Raw genomic sequence first — 17,070 nt, 5'->3', positions numbered from 1 at the left:
AGTGGTAAACTTGGGAGTTTGTTACCTTTGGACAGAACACACCTTGGCTCCCATCCAACGTTCAACTTTTATCATAACATACAAGGCCAGTAAGCCGCATATAATTACAACGGCACTTCGGAGTACATTATGGAGCCAACCACCTATGTTTGGAATCCAGTTGAACAGGTTACTCCACCAGGATTCAATTCGCTTCCCTCCGTGGTCCTTTGCTACCTCCATAAGGTGGTTTGCTCTTTCCCAAGTGGCATTATAAACATCTGGGACATACACACAGCATTCTTGTCCAATTAATGCACATGTTTCTCTCTGAGAGGCCAGTAAAATATCTAGAGCCAAGTGGTTCTGGAGAACCATCTGCCTTAGTTTTCTCTGTGCTGTTGCTAAGTCCACCAGGGCATCGGCGTTAGTCTAATTTCCCAGATGTCTCGGTGAATTACCCAATCCCACATGCATCCTCCCCATGGACCCGGCAGGATTCGGTATGTGGGAGCCCACACCTCCCTAACCGGTCCATATGCTTGGAAGGAGCATTGAGAATGTCCGCACTTCCACCAGGAAGTCTCCAAGTATTTCTTTATGGCCACAGATCAGATGGTACTCCTGATGTGTCTGTAAGGGCAGTGGGCCAAGCCTGAACATGCTAGATCCCACTGCAATGCCTTCCCAGCCTCAGTGATATTCAATACCATCTCTGTCAGCAACTTCTGGGTCATAGAACTAAGGACGGAGATAACATGTAATTCACCAATTCCAGCCTGTACCTGGGTTAGCTGTGCTCCACAAATAAGGCTTGTGGCCTTCTTTAGTTGCCCTAATTTCTTATTATGTTTTTGGTTTTTTAAAAATATTTTAAACTGCTGCTGTACTATTGGCCTTATTTTATAGGGATCCGGTCAAGTCTCTTTTCTTTCTAGAGGAAATAACCCAAGCCCTCTGTTGTGCTAATCTAATAGCAGCCCCTTTTGCATTTAAAATCCAATTAGGGAGGGCAATACATGCTGAAGGACTTATTCAAAACACAGGGCGCAGCCGGTAGAATAAACCCCAAAATCCAATCAAAACCACATTCCCAAGCATGGGTCCCACAAGTTTCTTCCTGCCAGTGTATAATTCTTTGTTTCTTCACCAGGGTCAGTTCTTAATTTTTTTTTTGTAGTCAGGAATTCCTGGACTTTGGTGGTTTCAATGGAGCAAGTGTTCCTTCTTCTCTTTTTCTGAAACAGTGTGGTTCAGCATCATACAGGGGAGAGGTTACTAGCACATCACCCTGTAATGGGTTTTGCTTCTTTTAGGAAAAAATCCAAAGGCACAGTAGGTCTGTCAGTGGACAAGGGAGAGGTTACTAGCACTTCACCTTGTCTTTTTTTTCTTTTCCCTGCTGTCCAGAAGGCACAGCAGAGTTAGAAGGAGGAATAGGCTGATCATCAGTCGGAGAGTCCTCCCGAGGTGGAGGGGTTTTTTTGCAGTGAGAAGCATGAGTCCAGGTAGGCAGTCCTTGGCACTTCACAGCAGAGTTGGTGGTTAACAGGACTTGGAAAGGGCCTTTCCAGCATGGAGTCAAAGCAGTCTTTCGTTGATGGACTTTACGTAGACTCAGTCTCCTGGTTTCAATGAATGGCAGGGCTGCTACGGTCTTTAGGTAGCACTTCTTTACCTGTGAGAAAAACCTAACACATTTCATTAATGCCTGGCAGTGTTTTGCAGATTTTACACCTGCTTGGGCACATTCAGGCCCCCCTTTTCTTGGCTGTCAGCCAAGTCTTAGCTGTGGGCAGTGCCCTTGGATGGGCCAGCATCTTATCTTTAGACTGAGCTTGCTAGCTATTTTTTTTTCCAGTTAACTCGTTCTGTTCTTTTTCCTTCTTCCCTTCTTGGCTTCTTTTAACCTACAAAGGAAACTTCCACTCTTCACTCATACACCTTTTTCCAACAATGAACACATACACATTGCCATTATACAGTACATTAGTCTTATTATTTAATGTATGCCATATACACCCTTCTAGTAAAATAACTTCTATACAGAGCTTTGGAGCAACAAACCAGGACAAGCACACCCACCTTTGAGGAGTCCACTCGGTACAACCTCTTGTGTCCAATAGCTTTCCTCCCTCCCCAGCCCTCTGGCTAGAAATCTGAGGTAGACAGAAGGATCCCATGTGCAATATGAGGAGTGGGTTAACCTTCCATGTCCTTGCTTCCAAAGACTGTTGATATGCAAATTTTAACAACATTTTTTTTAATTAAAAGATTTGACCAATGAAGCTTTTTTTTTTTTTACTTAAGCAAATGTATTAGACTTTAGTATATCACATTTTTCCTGATTTATTTAAACACTTTGTATTCCAAGTTGAATAAAACAAGTATCTGCTTTTTTATTTAACCCTTTTATTTAATTTTGAACTAGACTGTCTTATGAAAATATTAAACACAACAATTCTGGCCACAAGACAAACACCACAAGACAGGACAAAGAACACAAAAATAATTCTTATTGTACCAGTAAATGCATGGTACATTGAATGCTGTTCAGCTGGCATCCGTTTTCTCTGATGATCTGAAAGACAAAAGAACAGAGGTCTACCCCTTCTGGGTAGTCAGTCATTGCTTAAAATATTTCCTTTATATACACATACTCTTGTTGATTTTAGGCAAAACAGAGGAATTACCCCATATTTCCTTGTATTTGTTTTATAGGGAGCCCAGGTTTCAGTGGCTTCTACCTTATTAGTTAGAAAATTGCATTAATACAGATGCTTTCTGGCTTGCTTCCAGATCCAAAGCTATCCACAGCTTAAAGATTCTTACTTTAAAAAAAAAGGACACAATTAACTTTCCCAGACTTTTGATTGCCTTTTACTTCTAACTCTTGCTTTCAAACACACAGTGATCTGAAAAAGACAACACAACCTATATTGGCAGGTTTGCATTTCTTTTACCTCTGCTACAATATACTGCACATGTTTTGGGGAAAATGCACATTCTCTCCACAATTCAATTTCCACAACACTAGCCACATCAATTTCTACACAAGGTATAACTGTTTCTTTTATGCTTACAAAATCTCCATGCACCCACAGCAAAGTGTCAGCTCCACTACACAGAGCCAGGGGCACTGTCCTTCTCTCTCTTTATCAGATCTTTTATCTGCTATTTTGTTACCCAAAAACAAATTTAAATCTTTTATTCTTCTGGCTTTGACTACCCTGCTGCAGCCACAACCTTTGGTCTTTATTTAAAACATTTTAAATCTTGTAGCATTAAGTCACTTTAAGGATTAAATGCTAAATACCTTAAACAACACTAGTTTCCTGTGTCTGGCAAAAGTATTCTCGGTTTTGCAACTTTAAACAATATCAATTTATCTTAAACTTATAAAATACAGATTGTACACAGCAGGAGTGTTCTTCAGCAAATTAGACTAACGTATTCATAGTCAAATAATTCCACTTAAATAACTTCTTGCCTGGATTACTTACAGAAATTCTTACCAAGTTTCACTGCTTAATTCCCTCTAGCAACTATAGAGTTAACTTCTTACTCTTGGAAGGGCTGTTCTTTTACACCCTGGGGTCTCCTGCGACTTCTCTTTCAGAGATTCCAGTCCAGGCCTGCTGCCTGGGGTTTCTTCAGCGTCCCCAAACCACGCCAGCTCCAGGGTCTCAAAGGCAGACTGTTGGATCTCACTGGATAGTTAAGCTTTGCAAATGTAATCTCAGCACTGTAACTTGTACTGCCTTTGGTTTGCCTCTGTCTATATTTTTCCACAGCCAGCTGGGGCCGAAAGCAGTTTTTCTTTTGGTTTATAGTTATACCATACAAATAAATAATCCATTTGTCCCGGTCTAAGATCAACCAGGATATTCCTGAGGGAATCCATCCTGTCAACAGAAAAGGTTCCGCACCTTGGCCAGTCTTTAGTCGGGGACAAATGAGTAGTAAAGGAAAGCCATTGAATTTGGCATGTTTCTCATTTAGATTTAGTCAAACCGGTTGTTCCAGAGATTTCCTTCCAATTTCTAAGTACCAGAGACAACGGGGCGTCCCCCGGGCATTTACTGCCGACTTGTCCCATTTAGCCTGTAGGGCCTCAAACCCTATCCCGGGGCCTCAAACCCCAACCTGGGGCCTCAAACCCTATCCTGGGGCCTCAAACCCCTTTCTGGGGCCTCAAACCCCACCCGGGGCCTCAAACCCCTTTCTGGGGCCTCAAACACCAACCCGGGGCCTCAAACCCCTTTATGGCGATCGCTTACCTTATTCAGGGACTCGAACCCCGAAGACCTGACCTCCCCAGGGACTCGAACCCCGAAGACCTGGATCCTACTCAACGGGTAGGTGGACATTGCTGGGTTTCTACGGGCTTCAGCTGGTTCACAGAACTCGCCTTATCGCCGATGCAGGGATCAGGTTACCGGGCAAGGCTCCTCGAAGCCAGAGGATGCGCGCTGCATTGCTTCGGAGTCTGATCCCGCACCAGAGAGTCAGACGAGTCCCGGCAGAGTCGCCAAATTTGTCGGGGACTTTTTAACCCAGACGGCAAGGTTCGTTGTCTGACCGCAGAGTGAGAGACAGGCAACACCAGCAAGGTCCAATACAAGCTCTTTATTGAAGAGTGCACACAACAATAGAGAGCGGCCTGTCTCCAGAGAGAACCAGCCACGATTACAATAACTAGTGAGGTTATATAGACATTTCCGTCGCGTCATAGTTAAAACAACCCAACCCCCCTTTATTAGTTAGAAAGCTTCTAATATTCATGCATATCTATCTTCTTTGACATTACAAACAATTCGTGATGCCTCAGCAACTTCTTATGAGCTTTGTTGTCATGCACCAGAAACTAGGAGAAAGTAGGGAGTTGAGTACAGATGAAGAACAGAAACAGGGAGTGGAGACTGCAAGTCTCCATATGTCCAAACAAACCGTTCCTAGTACATTTGGTACAAGAATGAGGCCCCCCCTTTATCTCATTCTTTGAAGCCCAAGCAAGCATGTCCTCATGTTTCACAGAGAGACAGGAATGGCCCAGCAACTACAGTTAGCCTAACTTTGGCTAAGCTGGCCAAACAACCTGTTCTATACTCCATTTTCCTTGGACCTAACACCTCTATATAAATCGATGGTATATAAATCTGGAAAATTGCATGCAGATGGGGTCACCCCATCTCAAATAAGACAGTAGTTGAAGCTCTCCTTGGTGCTGTTGAGATGGCTGGTGTACGGCTTCATGAGCCAGGGGAGCAAGGGATAGGCTGGGACCCCAGGATCACTACTGGCATTTCAGCACTACTAGTGATAACCTGCCAGTTGGTAAAGAAAGTCCCTGCTTGCCATAGGCGCCAACTCCATGGGTGCTCCATCTGGAGTACCCATCTGGAGCACCCATAGAAAAAAAATTGTGGGTGCTCAGCACCCACTGGGATAATCAGCTGTGGCAGCTGCAAATCAGCTCTTGCACATGTGGGGGCTCCCCATTAACCTTTGGCAGGCGGCTGGATTAGCTGTAACATGTTGAAAACAAAAATAGGCGGTGGGGTGAGGGGGTGTGTGTGAAGGGAAAGGAAATTTTTAAAAAAAGATAAAAATCCCCCTTTTTTCTTTTGCTGCTCTGAAAGGGCCACAATCCTGCAATGATTCATTTGTCTTAACTTTGATTTCACTGTAGTAAAGAAAAACATGCAAGTGGTTGTGGGATCACAGCTGAAGGGCATGTCTACACTACTGACACTTCAGTGGCACAGCTACAATGTTGAAATTGTGCTACTGTAACACAGTGCTGCAGCAACAGAAGGGTTTTTCTGTCACTGTAGTTAATCCACCCCCTTGAGTGACTGTAGCTAGGTCGATGGATGAAATCTTCCATCAGACAAACTGCCTCTATAGTTGAGGGTAGGTCATCCTAACTACATCACACAGGGTGTGACATTTTTCAGGAGTCTGAGCGATGTAGCTAGGTTGACCTAAGTTTTAGGGATAGGCCTAAGTGTGTTTGTATAGTCCAGGGGTCAGCAACCTGCAGCACACGTGCCAAAGGCGGCACACGAGCTGATTTTTAGTGGCACTCTGCTGTTAGCCAGGGTCCCGGCTGCCGGCCTGCTCTGCCTGGATGAATGGAACCCCAGGCCGGCAGCGGGCTGAGCCATGAGGCCCTGGCTTCTAGGTACTGCAGCAATTAGAGCTGTCAAACACTTAAAGAACTGCAATTAATTGTGAGATTAAAAAAATAATCATGATTAATCAGTTTTAATTGCACTGTTAAACAATAAAATACCATATATTTAAATATTGTGGGATGTTTTCTACATTTTCAAATACTGATTTCAGTTACAACACAATACGACGTGTACAGTGCTCCTTTTATATTATTTATTACAAATATTTGCACTGTAAAAAGATAAAGAAATAGTATTTCATGCTTCGACCACCATTCCAGAGAACATGTTTCCATGCTGATGATGGGTTCTGCTCTATAACTATCCAAAGCAGAGCGGACTGACGCATGTTCATTTTCATCATCTGAGTCAGATGCCACCAGCAGACGGTTGATTTTCTTTTTTGGTGGTTTGGGTTCTGTAGTTGCTGCTCAGAGTGTTGCTCTTAGACTTCTGAAAGCATGCTCCACACCTCATCCCACTCAGATTTTGGAAGGCACTTCAGATTCTTAAACCTTGGGTCGAGTGCCGTAGCTATCGTTGAAATCTCACATTGGTACCTTCTTTGCGTTTTGTCAAATCTGCTGTGAAGGTGTTCTGAAAATGAACAACATGTGCTGGGTCATCATCCGAGACTGCCATAACACTTTCTATATGGCAGAATACAGGTAAAACCACCGAGCAGGAGATGTACAATTCTCCCCCAAGGAGTTCAGTCACAAATTTAATTAATGCATTATTTTTTTAACAAGTATCAGCATGGAAGCATCTCCTCTGATATGATGGCCGAAGAATGAAGGGGCATACGAATGTTTTAGCATATGTGGCACGTTCTATCATTGTTTAATGGTGCAATTAAAACTGACTAATCAGGATTCATTTTTTTAATCGAGTTAATTTGTTTTGAGTTAATCACTTGAGTTAACTGCAATTAATCAACAGCCCTACCAGCAATATAAATATATCATAGTCATTATTATATAAGGTTCTGGTCCAGCAAACACATCAGCATGTGCTGCACATGACTCCAGGAGCTGGGGCTGCAAGATAAACTCTACATATTGTGAGACACAATAAAAGCACAACAGTTGATAACATAATGCAGAAGGATCAATCCCAGCTATCAGCAAGGGAAAGCTTCTGGTTTTTAACATGTAATCCAAGGTAAATTGGTTTGATGTAATTACAGTGTGTTACCTCAAGGGGAAGAAGGTAACGCTTCAAAGGAAATACTAGAGAGATGGTAGAAGGAAGATAGAACAGGGAAAGCCCCTTTTCTCAGAAGCTGCAGACTCGGCTCCCTTCCGTGTCTGTCACCGGTGGATTTAGCTACCCATAAAATATAATAAAATAAAGAAAAGACAAGATAATATGGTGCAAATAAAGGTAAGTGTATTAGGGATAAAAGGTACAGAAAAACTAGGGAGAATGGGGGGGGGGAAGTACAAGAATAACACAGTGAAACAGCAAAACCATAAATTAGTAAAATAGTGGATCAGTGACTGACTCTGAGAGCTTGGAGCTCAGGCCCATAAACCCTCCCGTGGGATTCTACAAAACAATAAACAATACCCTAACACGGAAACCTTTCTCCTATTGCTCTGATGCAGCAGATGTCACGTACAGGCGTGATGCCCAGGACCTACAACTCTTGGACTGATTTAGAGTGCATGAAGAGGAACACTGGGGAGTCCAGACGACTGATGGTTCTCGTCGCTGGCGAGGAGACCCTCTGGGATGATGGACACCAGGAGATGCAGGATATAGGAATGACGATGACAGGACTCCTCTTCCTCAAACACACTACGGGATAGATGTTGTTCTTCGATCTCAGCTCTGGAGCTCTGCGAAGACCCGACCGTGTACGAACTGTCGCTGGAATGGACAGCCCCGCGCAGGCGCTGAACAAGACCTTATAAAGCCTTTTTGGTGGGAAGAGTTCTGAGGTGATGGAACGCTTCTGAGGTGATGGAACACTGAGTGTTGGACTTGGCGGGAAAAACCGGTTCTGACTGGTTTAAGCTAGAGTCTGTGTAACAAAATAAGTCCCCTCTCAAAGATGGAGTTCAAAGTTAGAGTTCATGTACTCCATTTTGAATTTCAGTTTTAAAGTCAGTGATTCACTTCAGTATTTTAAAAACATCTTATTGATAGCTAAGTGAAACAGTATATTCCATCTAACAAGTGGTTATCATAGTGTAACCCTTCTGCCCATCTAAGTTGGCAGCAACAAGGGCCGGGTTCTGTATCTAGGGGTTCCGTTTCAATAACGCAATGCAAAACTGGCTTGAGCCCCCACCCAGTGACCTGGGACAATTACATACCACCCCCTGGGCGCCTCTAAGAGGCAATACTTCCCCTCTTGCAAGCACGGAGTCTGAGTGTAGCAGAAAATGTTTAATAACATGAAGTAAACGACATCAGCATTAAATTGGAAAAACACCACAAACAGGATTCATAACACAAACCATGAGCAAAAGACCCACCCCAGCAAATTGGACTGTGTCCTTTCCCTTTGGTTCTTGAATCCAGCAACCCAAAAATCACCCAGAGTCCCCAAAGTCCAGCACCCCCAAAGTCTCTTGGGTCCAGCAACCACCCAAAGTCCTAAAAGTCCAACAACCCCCAAAGTCTCTGTCCCTGGTCAGTGCAGCCCCAGAGTAAAAGGGCACGCAGGATGTTAAGGCGCACCTTACGTGATCTGAGGCCGGCCAGCCGTCTCTCCGTGGGGTTCCGCCGCAGCCTTCACCACAAGCCAGTCCACTTCCTGCTGTCCCACGAACTGCTCTGCTCTGCGAGCTGCTCTGCTCCGCTCACCGACCTGTAACCCGCTCCAGCCGTCTCCGCAAATGGCTCCGCTCACCGACCTGTGAGCCGCTCCAGCCGTCCCCGCAAACGGCTCCGCTCGCCGTTCCTTGGGCCGCTCCAACCGTCCCCGCAAGGCTCCGCGCCGCTCGCTGCTCCTCCAGCCGTCCCCGCAAACTGCTCCGCCAGCCACTTAGCAATATAGCTTCAGGCTTCCCCACTATTTAACACAGCACTCAGTGATCTCAGCTCTTAATAACTTTAGCTCTTTTGTGATTTCAGCTCATAGTAGGGGAGCCCCAGTGCTGGTGTACCATTGGCCCAAAGTGAATTCAGCTCAGCAGCCTGTAACTAGACTCCTAATGGAATCAAAGTTAGCTCTGACATTCAACAGTGGAGATGGTGCAATTGGTGTTTCAAGCCCTCAAAGGGGGCCCATACCATCACATACAAATACCTGTCCCCATCCTCTCTCAATTCACAAGTGCTACTTAGGTGATGGTGAGACACTCTGTCATAAAACAGTTTCATTGTCCTTGATTCACATAATCAGGGTAACAACACTTTATTCCTCCTGCCCCAATAACAGAGAAACTGGGGATCCCACCCCATCCAAAGTAACCACTATCAGTTGCTGTTGTCTCATGCCAGGTGGATGGGTGTGCCTATGCAAACAAGATCAGCCCCTGGAGTTCTTTTCCACACTCGCCATAATTCACCACCAGATGTCAGGGTAGAGCTCATCCTGACTCTGCTTACAATAGATTCCAAGGCCAGAAGGGACCACTGATCATCCAGGCTGACCTCGTGTATAACACAGGCCAAATCCCCACCCAGGGATTCCTACATGCATGGTGAGCAGTCATGGTGCTTTCCATAGGCCACACACAAGACATAAAAGCAAAGACTTAAGAAAATAAGAATGCCCATACTAGTGTGGTGGTGCATGAACACCCCATCCCTCTTTGGTGTGGATTGTGGGTGTGATGGCATCACGGTTACAGTCTACCAGAATGCCCTGGGACAGTGCTGCTTAATGGCCAGAGTCAATATAGCAACCCTCAAGTGCAAGGTGGCATGGGCTAGCAGCCAGAGTATATATAGCAGCCCTTGAGTGCAGGGCAGCATGGCCTAGTGGCCAGAGTCAATATAGTGGTCCTGGAGTGCAGGGCTGTGTGATCTAGTGGCCAGGGACCACAACCCAGTGGCAGTTACAGTCAGGGAGGGGGCGGACCTGAGCCCTCCCTGCTCCACCAGTCCTGGTCCAGGGCCCTGCTAGTAGCAAATGTGTCTGCCACCCAGTCAGGGGGGATCATACAGCAACATGAAGACTCTGATTTGCAGGAGGTTACAACTCTCTCCCCCTCCCTGGACCTACCCTGCTTCCTGAAGTCATGGTCCATATGACATTGGGGTCTCCAGGCCCTCAGCAAAGGTAACTCCCTGGGACTTTGATTCCAGATGGTCAGCTGTAGACAAAGGGACGCTGGTCTAGTTCTTGGGCTCTCCAGCTCCCACAGGCAATGGCTGTACCGGCTCCTGGGCTGGAGCCTCCACCAAGCATCCTTCCTCCTCAGCATTCAGCCTAAACTGAACTAGTCTGCTCCCTTTTATACCGAAACAGCAGTTGGAACGTGCCCACCACAGTCTGAGGGGTGGAACTTCCTCCACCCGCAGTGTGGGATTAACCCTTTCTCATCTGGTGCGGGGTATGCACACTCCATCACACTAGGCAGACGAATGGTCCATCCTGCTCAGTATCCTGTCTTCCGACAGTGGCCAATGCCAGGTGCTTCAGAAGAAATGAACAGAACGGGTAATCATCAAGTGGTCCCTGTCACCCATTCCCAGCTTCTGGCAAACAGAGGCTAGGGACACCATTCCTGCCCATTCTAGCTACCAGCCATTGATGGACTTATCTCCATGAATTTATCTAGTTCTTTTTTTAACCCTGTTAGTGTCTTGGCCTTCACAACATCCTCTGGCAAGGAGTTCCACAGGTTGACTCTGTGTTGTGTGAAGAAATACTTTCTTTTGTTTTTTAAACCTACTGCCTATAATTTCATTGGGTGACCCCTAGTTCTTGTGTTATGAGAAGGAGTAAATAACACTTCCTTATTTACTTTCTCCACATAAGTCATGATTTTATAGACCTCTATCATATCCCCCGTAGTCATTTTTTTTCCAAGCCGAAAAGTCCCAGTCGTATTAATCTCTCCCTAATCACATTTGTTGCCCTTTTCTGAACCTTTTCCAATTCCTAAATATATATATATATATATATATAAGATGGGGTGACCACATCTGCACGCACTATTCCAGATGTGGGTGTACCATGATTTATATAGAGGCAATGTGATATTTTCTGCCTTATTATCTATCCCTTTCTTAATGATTCTCAACATTGTGTTCGCTTTTTTGACTGCCACTGCACATAGAGTGTATGTTTTCTGAGAACTAAGACTAAGCTTGATAAGTTTATGGAGGGATGGTATGATGGGATAGCCTAATTTTGGCAATTAGTTGATCTTTGATTATTAGCAGGTAAATATGCCCAATGGTCTGTGATGGGATGTTAGATGGGGTGGGATCTGAGTTACTACAGAGAATTCTTTCCTGGGTGCTGGCTGGTGAGTCTTGCCCACATGCTCAGGGTCATATTTGATCACCATATTTGGGTCGGAAGGAATTTTCCTCCAGGGCAGATTGGCAGAGGCCCTGGAGGTTTTTCGCCTTCCTCTGCAGCGTGGGGCACAGGTCACTTGCTGGAGGATTCTCTGCACCTTGAGGTCTTTAAACCACGATTTGAGGACTTCAATAACTCAGACATATGTTAGGGGTTTGTTACAGGAGTGGGTGGGTGAGATTCTGTGGCCTGCGTTGTGCAGGAGGTCAGACTAGATGATCATAATGGTCCCTTCTGACCTTAAAGTCTATGAGTCTATGAGTCTAACTATCCACAATGACTCCAAGATCTCTTTCTTGAGTGGTAACAGCTAATTTAGACCCCATCATTTTATATGTATAATTGGGATTATGTTTTCCAATGTGCATTACTTTGCATTTATCAACATTGAATTTCATCTGCCATCTGCCCAGTAAACCAGGTTTGTGAGATCCATTTGCAGTCTGACTGGGATTTAACTATCTTGAGTAGTTTTGTATCATCTGCAAATTTTGCCGCCTCACATTCACTTGCTTATTCACATGCTTAACGTAATGCAGGATGGGAAGTCAAGCCTAAAACTTGATTGTCTTTGTCACATGGTGGAATTTTAAAATATAGGTACATATGTAATGTTGGTTACAGAAATCCTTTTTAGAAAGCTCATATTTTGAACATGGTACACAACCATCTTCAGTCACACTATGGATGGAAAATTTCACAACCCAAAAAGAAAATTAAAAAATCCTTTTTTTTGTTTCCCTCCCAATTTCCAAATTGGTTTGTAACTGCTAAAACACAGGCAGGTCTCTGGCCGGATTCCTGCCATGCAGCTCGTCTGTGCCCAGGGCTCCTGAGCTGTGGCCACCAGAGGGCTCTGGCTATTGCAAGGAAGGGAAGATGCTGGTTACTGCAATCTCTATGCTGAGCAGATCCGGGGTTGAGCTTCCTGGGTCACAGCTGCTGCTTCATCTGTAGTGTCCAAAAGCCAGACTGAGCTGCTGCTCCCCAGCAGAGTGTGTGCAAAGAGAGCCCTTCCCTAGCGCCCCTCTGTGCCCAGCCGTGGGGACTTTCTCCGGGGGCTGGAACAAGCCCCGGGCTCTGCCGACACCAGCCTGAGCCGCAAACTCCAGGTGAGGGGAGAGACCCGGGGGAAAGGGCTGGAGGTGGGCATAGGGTGACAAAACGTCCTAATATTATCTGGCCTGTCCTAAGATATTAGGGGTTTTGTCTTATATGGACAGCTATACACACTGTCGCCCCCCCCCCCAAAGTCTCAATTTTTCACACTTGCTGTCTAGTCACCCTAGATAGGCGGCCCCTCCTGTCTGCGAGTCCCATGCTCCCTGACCCGCCCCCCAGGCTCTGCTCCCCTGAGCGCCTGCAGGAGCCGTCCCAGCCCGAGGGCAGGGGAGAGTAGGCAGGAGGGAGAGACTGGCAGGGGCAGCAGGAGCAATCAGTGGGGAGAGAGGTTCCCGGCTCCCAGCCCTGCCCAGCCCCATTCCCTGCAGCACCCCGGGGCAGATTAACTTTCCTGGGACAAGATGCGAGGCAGGGAGAGGAAAAACCAGTTCCTGCCTGTGCCTGGTCCCCGCACTGCTGGGGGGATGCGCTGCCCTGGGGACAGTGTCAGGGGGATCACCCAAAGCAGCTCCTTGGATTCTGCTCTTTTCTAGCTCTTGGTTCAGAGACTCTGTTACTGCGGAGGGGGGTTAAAATGTCAGTGGGTGGGAGGGGCTAGGTCGATGCAGAACAAAGTGACCGCTCTGCAGTGAGCTCTGTGGGGTATTGCACTTGGATCTCTGTGCACTGTGTCTGCACTGGGGATGAGAGCCTTTGTCTGCGAGGTGTTCTTTGTTGTTGGGCTTTAGTGAAAGAGGCCCTGAGAGAAGCAGACTGCAGATGTAGCAACGTTTGACTTAGCCCCAGGGCATCCGAAGAAGTGGGTTGTAGCCCACGAAAGCTTATGCTCTAATAAATTTGTTAGTCTCTAAGGTGCCACAAGTACTCCTGTTCTTTTTGATGGCATGGCATGACTGTTTGTCTGAAATGGTTGTATTAGTCAGGAATGGCAAAGCTCCGAGCAATCAACTTTGCCAGCTCAGCCTCTAGAAATATATTGGCAGGATGACTGGTTTTTGTATATACTCCATACCTAGAATGTTAATGCTACAAAATATCATAAGGAATTGCTGATCCCAAATGCTAAAAAGTCATGCGCCAGAGTCCAAAAAGATAGTTTTTTTTTTTTAAACATGATTTTAAAATCTAACACGCATTGGATTCTTTTTATTTATCTTTTGCTTTTCAAGCCTTTAAAGGGTCGCGTTTTCTCTCCAACCACAATGGCTGGAAACTAGCAAGAAAGCAAGCTAGCTAGCTGAGATTCACATGTGAGCACAAGACTCCAGGAACTGGGGCTGTATGATGAACTCTAAATATTGTGTCAAGTATCAGAGGGGTAGCCGTGTTAGTCTGGATCTGTAAAAAGCGACAGAGTCCTATGGCAACTTATAGACTAACAGACATATTGGAGCATAAGCTTTCGTGGGTGAATACCCACTTCGTCAGATTCACCCACGAAAGCTTATGCTCCAATAAGTTTGTTAGTCTATAAGGTGCCACAGGACTCTTTGTCGCTTTCTAAATATTGTGAGACTCACAGTAATACAGTATCACCAGAGTTGAAAACATGATGCAGAAGGATCGATCCCAGCTCTCACCTGGAAGAACTTGTGTTTTCTAACCTGTGATCCAGTTTGTGGTGGTTAGATGTAGTTACCGTAAATATTTATTATCACCGATTTTAAGGCCAGAAGGGACCATTGTGATAATCTGTCCTGTCCTCGTGCATCACACAGATCAGAGCTCCTCGCCCAGTGATCCCTATATCCAGCCCAGCCAGCTGGTATTCTGTTCCGATGCCTCACTGTGATCACACTCCTCTCACTTCCTGTTTGAACTTACTGACTCCCAACTCCAGCCACTGGATCTTGTTTTGTCTTTGTCTGTTCGACTGTAGAGCCTTGTAGTCTCAGAAAGCTTCTCCTGCATAGTTACTGTCTTCGATCCCCCTGTTTTAAGGAGCAGAGTTTTTAACTGTCCGTGTAATTATCTGTGGAAACCAATTACCTAGGGAACAGATTCTCCGTTGCTTGGAGTCTCCAAGGGCTAAAGCCACAAAGGGACTAGACTCCACATTGGAACCAGTGCTTAAAGTGTGTGTGCGTGCGGGGGAGTGAAGTGTCTCAAGGGGTTGCAGACTTGGCAAAAGATTTTTTTTTTCTTACATTTTCAGGTCAGAAGGGACCATTGTGATAACCTAGTCTGACCTCCTGCACAGCACAGGCTAGAAAACTGCCCCCAAGTAATTCCTAGAGCAGATATTTTAGAAAAATACCCAGTCTTGATTTAAAAATGGTCAGGGATGGAGAATCCACCACAATTCATATAAGTTGTTCCAGTGGTTAATTACACTCACCGTTAGAAATTTACACCTCATTTCCAGTCTGTGGGTCTCTAGCTTCAACTTCCAGCCGTTGGTTCATGTTAGACTTTTCTCTGCTAGATTGAAGAGCCCATTATTAAATATTTGTGATATACCTTGACTTTAGCAAAGCTTTTGATACGGTCTCTCACAGTATTCTTGCCAGCAAGTTAAAGAAGTATGAATTGGATGAATGGACTATAAGGTGGATAGAAAGCTGGCTAGATCGTCGGGCTCAACGGGTAATGATCAATGGCTCGGTGTCTAGTTGGCAGCAAGTATCAAGCGGAGTGCCCCAGGGGTTGGTCCTGGCGCCAGTTTTGTTCAACATCTTCATTAATGATCTGGATGATGGGAGGACTGCACCCTCAGCAAGTTCGTGGATTACACTGAGCTCGGGGGAGAGATAGATATATTGCAGGGTAAAGGTTCAACAAAGACAAGTGCAGAGACCTGCACTTAGGACAGAAGAATCAGTTGCATGGCTACAGGCTGGGGACTGTCTGGCTAAGTGGCAGTTCTTCAGAAAAAGACCTGGAGATTACAGTGGAGAAGAAGCTGGATATTAGTCAGCAGTGTGCCCTTGTTGCCAAGAAGGCTAACAGCATATTGGGCTGCATTAGTAAGAGCATTGCCAGCAGATCGAGGGAAGTGATTATTCCCTTCTATGGCACTGGTGAGGCCACATCTGAAGTATTGTGTACAGTTTTGTATCCCCCACTACAGAAAGGATGTGGACAAATTGGAGAGAGTCCAACAGAGGGCATGATTAGGAGGCTGGAGCATTTGACTCATGAGGAGAGGCTGAGGGAGCTGGGCTTATTTAGTCCACAGAATGGAAGAGTGAGTGGGGATTTGATAGCAGCCTTCAGCTACCTGAAGGGGGTTTCCAAAGAGGGTGGAGCTTGGCTGTTCTCAGTGGTGGCAGATGACCGAACAAGGAGCAATGGTCTCAAGTTGCAGTTGGGGAGGTCTAGGTTGGATATTAGGAAACACTATTTCACTAGGAGGGTGGTGAAGCACTGGAATGAGTTACCTAGGGAGGTGGTGGAATCTCCATCCTTAGAGGTTTTTAAGGCCTGGCTTGACAAAGCCCTGGCTGGGATGATTTATTTGGGGTTGGTCCTGCTTTGAGCAGGGGGTTTCACTAGATGACCTCCTGAGGTCTCTCTCAACTCTAATCTTCTATGATTTTAAATCAAGATGCAGCTCCAATGCCTGTGATAACACTGGTCTACAATTTTTGAGAAGTCGTCTGCTTCAGAGATAAAATGTGCTATTTATTATGTATTTTGATGTGCTGAATTCAAATATGACAATTAAAACAACTGATTGGCTACTGTTTCTAAGATATTTACGTTTTTACATTTTATGTCTATGTATATTGTGTAGATAGTAGAGTTTTAATCATAAATTGTAAACCTAGGTCTTTTCATGTGTTTATGGTTGCTTTACATGATAATATTTCACCTGTCCTGTTTATGTAACACTTTAAAAATCAGCAAAAGGGTTATATAAATAAAATGTATTATGAAACAAAAGGCAAAAAACTATTATGTACATAGTTTAGTCCTATTCAGTGTCTACTCGGCACTTCTTGGCTTGTCTCTTGTATTCATTAAATGGAGCATCTCTTGTCACTGTCCAGCAATAGTCTGCAAGCATTGATGGGCTCCATTTGCCCTGATAGCGTTTCTCCATTGTTGCAATGTCCTGGTGAAATCGCTTGCCGTGCTCGTCGCTCACTGCTCCGCAGTTCAGTGGAAAAAAATCTATATGAGAGTGCAAAAAATGTATCTTTAGTGACATGTTGCAACCAAGGCTTTTGTATGCCTTGAGGAGGTTTTCCACCAACAACCTGTAGTTGTCTGCCTTGTTGTTTCCGAGAAAATTTACTGGCACTAACTGGAAGGTTTTCCATGCCGTCTTTTCCTTGCCACGCAGTGCATGGTCAA

General features: G+C 45.3%; 1 protein-coding gene and 1 long non-coding RNA gene across 2 annotated transcripts in view; one reads left to right on the top strand and one right to left on the bottom strand.

Annotated features, from left to right (window-relative positions):
• Positions 1-1,363: 1,363 nt before the first annotated feature.
• On the bottom strand, positions 1,364-4,951 carry LOC117887226. Its single transcript, XR_004648141.1, has 2 exons — positions 4,260-4,951; positions 1,364-1,657 (listed from the first exon to the last, which is right to left on the bottom strand). It is a non-coding gene; the product is annotated as an uncharacterized LOC117887226 (long non-coding RNA).
• Positions 4,952-12,570: 7,619 nt separating this feature from the next.
• The window catches only part of LOC117887597 (zinc finger protein 91-like), a 75,999-nt gene continuing 71,499 nt past the window's right edge, over positions 12,571-17,070 (top strand). Inside the window, exon 1 of the mRNA XM_034790242.1 lies at positions 12,571-12,761. The gene's annotated coding sequence lies outside the window, so the exon portion shown is untranslated. The remainder of the gene's footprint in view (positions 12,762-17,070) is intronic.

This window comes from Trachemys scripta, chromosome 14, assembly GCF_013100865.1.
Source record: "Trachemys scripta elegans isolate TJP31775 chromosome 14, CAS_Tse_1.0, whole genome shotgun sequence".
Lineage (NCBI taxonomy): Eukaryota > Metazoa > Chordata > Testudines > Emydidae > Trachemys > Trachemys scripta.
This window is presented reverse-complemented; position numbering and strand designations above follow the sequence as displayed.